General features: G+C 46.1%; 1 pseudogene; it reads left to right on the top strand.

The window, feature by feature from the left end:
• Positions 1-2,700: 2,700 nt before the first annotated feature.
• Positions 2,701-3,826, top strand: LOC123172234 (BTB/POZ and MATH domain-containing protein 2-like; annotated as a pseudogene).
• Positions 3,827-6,315: the final 2,489 nt, after the last annotated feature.

The raw sequence follows: 6,315 nt of genomic DNA, 5'->3' as shown, positions 1-6,315 counted from the left end.
ATTTGGAAGTTACGGGAGGGATGTTTTCAGTGTCAAAATTTACTACAGTATTGTATGTAAGTTATCATTTCTATGGTGCGTAAGCTACCATGATATTTACACAGAAGATATCGAGGTATGTCTCAATAATTTTTCCCAAGTGTAAGTTACCACAGACCATCATACACCTGTTAAAAACATATATGTCTCCATTGAAAAATTCAACATGGTAATTTTAGCATAAGCAAGTGTGATAAATATATCATTAGCACCCTGATAACTATAGAATTAGCACCATAATAATTACATAAGAGTCGTGTTGGTAATCTGAACAGTGGAAGATTCAATGAAAGACCCTACATCAACTGTTGTAGAACAAAAAATGTGAGCCATGATGGCAAAGGGAGTGGTGACGGACGCACTCGTCGACAACGTGGTCTGATGGGGCACGCCATGAAGCTTCAGAATTCTGTTTGTGAATGCACCTATGCGCACCTTGACACCCATGTTGTATCTTGTCTGAACCTTCCTTTTTGTCTGTCTGATCTTGCTAAGAAATCTGCAATCACTTCAAGTCCATTATCCTGCTTTGACAAAAGTCTGAAACTAGTAGCAACATGTTTAAGCTTCAGATTTGAGAGTCAAGTCAGGAGTGTGCCAGAAACATATGGAGGGGACAAGTGTTAAACAACAATCACCCTCGTCCAAGAAATTCCATGGAGAAAATTTCGAGTAGTTACCAGTTGCAACCTACTCCCTCTGTCTCATAATGTAAGACATTTTTTGACACTACACTAGAGTCAAAAAGTCTTACATTATGGAACGGAGGAAGCAGCTCACAAGATGATGTGCGTTAACGGTACTAAAGCAATATAAAAGTAGTTAACCACCAGCAAAAAGGCAAAGCTATTAGTCCGACTGAAAGAGGACCAGGAGCAGGAGATCAACAAGGAGAGAAGGGAGGAAACAAACGACAACAATGGTGAGTGTCGAAGGAGACGTGAAGCTGTTGGGCCAATGGCTGAGCCCATTCATTGCACGTGTGCGCATGGCGCTGGACGCCAAGGGCGTGGGCTACAAGTATGTCGAGCAAGACCTGGCTGCCAAGATTTGACAAGTACTTGTTCACACCGTCTACATTCCCATTCTTCCATAATAGATCAGGTAATAACCGACCATACATGAGCTTCAGTGAATGTAGAACTAAAGCCAGTAAAAATATCACTACAATCTTTCCTTTCCCGAAGGCAATGGCATGCAGTCCAGCCAAGATCCCAAAATACAAAAAACAGAAGTGGAGCAAAAACAACATGTTTCCATTAATCACTGTCAAACTCATTTCTACCAAGTGATAGTCCAGCGCCGTCTCATTTCTAGACAAAAGTGCAATTCAGAAAGCCGGCCCGCATTTCACCAAAACACACACACATAATTCACCCAAAATTTGAGATGATACGATATGGAGCCTACAATAATCTAGTCTTTACATAGGCATAACAATGTGCATGCGGGGGCAGGTACAGAAACGAATAAACCATGCCAGCAGCAGTGATTTTGAATATTGAAGAGGGGCAAGATGGGAAGCATTAGTGATTACCAGGAACTTGTGGTAGACGAACGCCCTGGGCTCCCACGAGACGAACTCCGTCCACTGCGCACCCCACTCGCCCGGCCCCTCGCGGACAACAACAGAGACAACCGTTGGGATCAGATCAGCTAGCACCGGATCAAAGAAAATATGGAGAGAGACTAGTGCATCGGAAACCACTCACACACTCACCTCAGGTCGCGGCGGGCGCGCGCGGGGCTGGAGGAGTCGCCGGATTCAGATGCGGTCTCGTCGTCGCCGGATGACTCGGTCTCATCGCCGGTGGTGGGGAGCGTGGGGGGAGACGGGGAGCGGGCCGGCCAGGCGGACGGGATGGTCGTGCTCCTGGAGGAGGCCTTCAAAGAGTGCTCGGACGGCGGCGGCTTCTTCCGCGGCGGCCGGGTTGGGAGGACGCTGTGTGGGGATTCGAAGAAGAGAGACGGACGAAGCAGTTTTTTCACTAGGCGGTGGCAAGGCTTGTAAATATTAGTGAACTACATGTTTCGGTGCGCGATGGTCGTACGATCTATAACGGACGGCATCCAGAGCGTTCGGATCTGTTGCAAAAATCCAGCCGACTGGAAATTAGCTTTGTCGTTATCACATTAATAATATGCTTTGGTTCTCTTTTCTTAGAAAAGTAATAATTTTGTAGAACGCCAGGTAATGCATTAGGCAAGAGCAATTCGACCCTTTTGTATAGAGAAAGTTTCTGGCCATGTTTTCTTTTGGAGACAAAATTGCTGGCCCATCTGGAATGCAGGGAGAGTGAGCACACACAATCGACGGCCTGGTCCGTGGCAAGAATTTTCATGGCACGACCCTCTCGGCACATCCGACCAAGGCGCCGGCGTTGGCTCCTGGTTCTGACGGCACTGCGCGAACTGAATTCTTAACACTTTTGGTCCAATCCCAGCCGCTCCGGTACCCTACGCGAACTCTGTCTTTACAGAATTGCACCAGATAATATATCAGGAAACCATCTTTGAAGGATTATATTCCATCTTCTTCCATGCGTACGCGAACTGAACTCTTAACACTTTTGGCATAGGTACCCTGTTCCTGCTGAATACATAAGCGAGGCGTATGTCACGAACCTGCAGCGCCAGCCCGTTGCCCTTGGCTCGATCTCCCACCTTTTGCCATGGGAAACACCTTCGGCTCTTCTCCGGCTAAGCAGTGCGTGCCGGAGACGTGGTCGACGAGTTCTACGGAGGGCGACACCGTGGCGCACAGTTTCCAGGTCGCGGGCTTCTCTCTGCTTGACGGCATGGGCGCCGGCAACTTGGTCTCGTCAAGCACGTTCAGAGTCGGCGACTGCGACTGGGACATCACCTTCTACCCAGAATCCCAGATGGGTGGAAGGTGGACGGAGGTGCCCACGCTTCTGCCTTCTTGCGTCTGTCGGTCTGTGCAAAGGAGAGCCAGGGTTGCAGACCAGCTACACCCTGAGTTTATTGGGCAAGAACGGCCAAGTGTTTGGGCATATCTTCAAATCCACAGGTACCTTTTGGGGGTATGAGCGCTTCGTCAAGAAGTCCAAGCTGCAACGGCTAGTATCCCGCAACAACGACTGTGTGACGATTAGGTGTGTTTTGACTGTCATGACTCATGAGGAAGCATCGCACCGAAGAGGTTCGCGCCTTCACCATCCCAACCCCACCATCCAATCTGCACGAAGATTTTGGAAGGATGTTGAAGGACGAGGACGGCGTGGATGTAGCGTTCGTCGTGGGTGACAAATTGTTCCGTGCTCATCGACACATTCTGGCGGCACGGTCGCCGGCCTTCAAGGTAGAGCTTTTGGACCCGATGACAAAGGAGGACCCTACAAAACCCGTCAATGTTCATGACATGACGTCCGACATCTTCGAGGCACTTCTTCATTTCATGTACACTGATACACTCCCACATGGTAGCGATCTTGAGAAAACCGGGATATTGTGGCGTTTGTTGGCAGTTGGAGATCGATATGGACTGGACAAGCTGGTGACGATTTGCGAAGGGAAGCTATGCCAAAACATAAACGAGCAAACTTTCGCGACCACCCTAACTTTAGCAGAGCAGCATGATCACGTGCGACTGAAAAATGCTTGCATCACATTTGTGTCATCGCAGGATGTGCTCGACGTCGTCAAGGAAACCGATGGACTCAAGAACCTCATGAGAAGCTGTCCGTGGGCCCTGGTGGATATCTTAAAACAGAAGCTGTCTTCACCGGGGGTATGCGTAATTTATGCTAGAATTTTCTCAGAATAAATTTCTTTCAAAACTAAGTTGAACATAACAAAAAATTATCGCATTCAGTGTCTGTTTTTATTTTCTGAGCCTCTCCCACGATGGTTTGCACTATGAATTCTCATTCTAAAAACATCCATATCCATCATCGTTTGCCGGGTTAGTTTTATCTGGACAACATGGTTTGGATTTTGGACTTTGGGCTGAATTAGCATAGCATATATATCTGCTCTGTTTTCATGCGCTGATACTGGTACCCAAGAGCGTATTGTCACAGGAGATGCCTAGATGGTTTTCTCAACCTGACATTATTGTTCTTTACACAGTTTTCAACTTCTTTTTACAGTTTGTTACAACTTTGCATATCTTGTTTCCTGTCTTTGGGTTTGCAATCAGGTCGCACGGAGCCAGCCGGATAGGACACCCAGATCACGCAATAAGAAGCGGTGGGCCTCGCGAGTTCGCCGTGCAGTTTTGCCCTCCGTCTGCGTCCTGGCGCTGACCCCCTTTGCTGGCCTCTATTTTTACATGCACAACGGCCGCTGTTTTACAAAGGATGGGACCGAGGCAATCCGTGCTTGGCTCCTCGGGCTCCGCTCGTACGATCTTGTACTAAATTTGTACTTGCTCAGCTCCGATGTATGATGAGTATGACTGAGCTGGAAGGGGGCCTCGGCACTCGAACCGGGCACCAAATGTTCATCTTTTGTAGCGCAACCAGCGTTCGATCTACAGCCAGCTGCAGAAAGGGTAAAAATAAAATAAAATTCAAAACAGAAGGCCAAAGATTTGGCTCATCCATTAATTAAGAATGAGCCTAGAGTTGCTTTTACAAAAAAAATAATACTAGAATATTATTAAAAGAAAGCTTTACGCCCCACTCTATATATAAAGTAAACGACCGCAAGCACAACCAAGCTCCAACAAGGTGCCAGCACACACACACACACAATAACAGAGTACACAATCCGGTCGTAACAAAGAGGGCAGAAAGCAAGGCTAAGGAAGGAGCCACGAAGCTAGTCAGGCTCCGGCGGTGGTGGGGGGAGGGGCGGCACCAAGCGGAGAGCCAAGGCCCTGGCCTGAATCATGAAGTGGGAGCATTAATGGCGCTGTGCTCGGGGCCATGGCTAAGCGGCTTCCACAACTACAAAATATACACAATTTATAGATAGCATCAGAAGGATGCCGCAAGGGAGTAATCTCAATGACTAGCTTGTTGCGACGTCCACCGCGGAAGTTTGTAATTCGTCAAAGAGGTCATAGAAGTTCGTGTACAAATCCTTTACTTTTCAGACATCGGACATGATGTTTCCCAAGTGCTTTGCGCCAGCGATGACTAATGTTTAGCTTCGTTTTTTTATGTTGGATAGAATGATGGTTGGTATTGTTGATTTGTGACGGAACACTCTACACTAGTAGAAAAGGGCCTAATGTGAAGCTCATTAGTCCCGGTTTGTAACTGAACCGGCACTAATGTGACCATTAGTGGCGGTTCCAACGGCTAGGCGGGCTGCTTTCTTTAGTACCGGTTCGTGGCGAACCTTTACTACCGGTTCGTGCAACGAACCGGTACTAAAGGGGTGGTGGCAGGCTGATGTCAGGCCGGGGCCCCACGAGCCCTTTAGTCCCGGTTTGTGACACAAACCGGGACTAAAGGTCTAACCTATAATCCCGGTTTGTGTCACAAACCGGGACTAAAGGGGTTTAACCTTTAGTCCTGGTTGGAGACACAAACCGGGACTAAAGGGCAATTTTCAAACTCTACCCCCGGTGTATCGCCTTTTCAGTTTTGAAAAAAACAAAAGAAAATGATAAAAACTTTAAAAATTAAAATACTTCGAGATGTAGTTATGTTCCTACATCTACTAGTTAGAAAAATTAAAAAAATTAAATTTGGACATGTTTTGCCAAAAAGTGTGATGAAAAAGTAAAACCACCATATCTTTTGCATACGATATCGAAAAAAACGTATAATATATCAAAATGTTCAGCACGAAAATCCGCATCCAATTTTGATGGCCATAGGCTATTTTGCAAATTTTTAGAATCATCAAATTGTAAAAGGAAAAAAAGATATGCTCAAATTTTAGTTTTTTGGAATTTTAGTCAAACTGTGGTCAAACTACTTATTCAAGAAATATTAGTGTTACTAAATAATTATTTAAGTTTTTCGAATTTTGGACAAATCTGGTCAAACTATGGTCGAACTACTTATTCAAGAAATATTAGTGTTACTAAATAATTATTGTTTTTTAGAATAATAGTTTCATACTCAAATGGTGAAACGTGTGACTTCATGCTCAAGCTAAACTCCTGAGAGTTAATAGGATTGACAGCTTACTATTCTCAGGAAAACAATAAGTGCAGACTTGGAAACTAGTGGGATTAGAACTCGAAAGTTAATCGTGCTCAGGCCGGAGTAGTGAGAGGATGGTTGACCGACCGGGAAGTTAGACGATTTGAAATGAGTGCTCCACACTTGGGCAGTCCCGGTTGGTGTTGCCAAC

Source organism: Triticum aestivum, unplaced genomic scaffold, assembly GCF_018294505.1.
Source record: "Triticum aestivum cultivar Chinese Spring unplaced genomic scaffold, IWGSC CS RefSeq v2.1 scaffold1314, whole genome shotgun sequence".
Taxonomy (NCBI): Eukaryota; Viridiplantae; Streptophyta; class Magnoliopsida; order Poales; family Poaceae; genus Triticum; species Triticum aestivum.
This window is presented reverse-complemented; position numbering and strand designations above follow the sequence as displayed.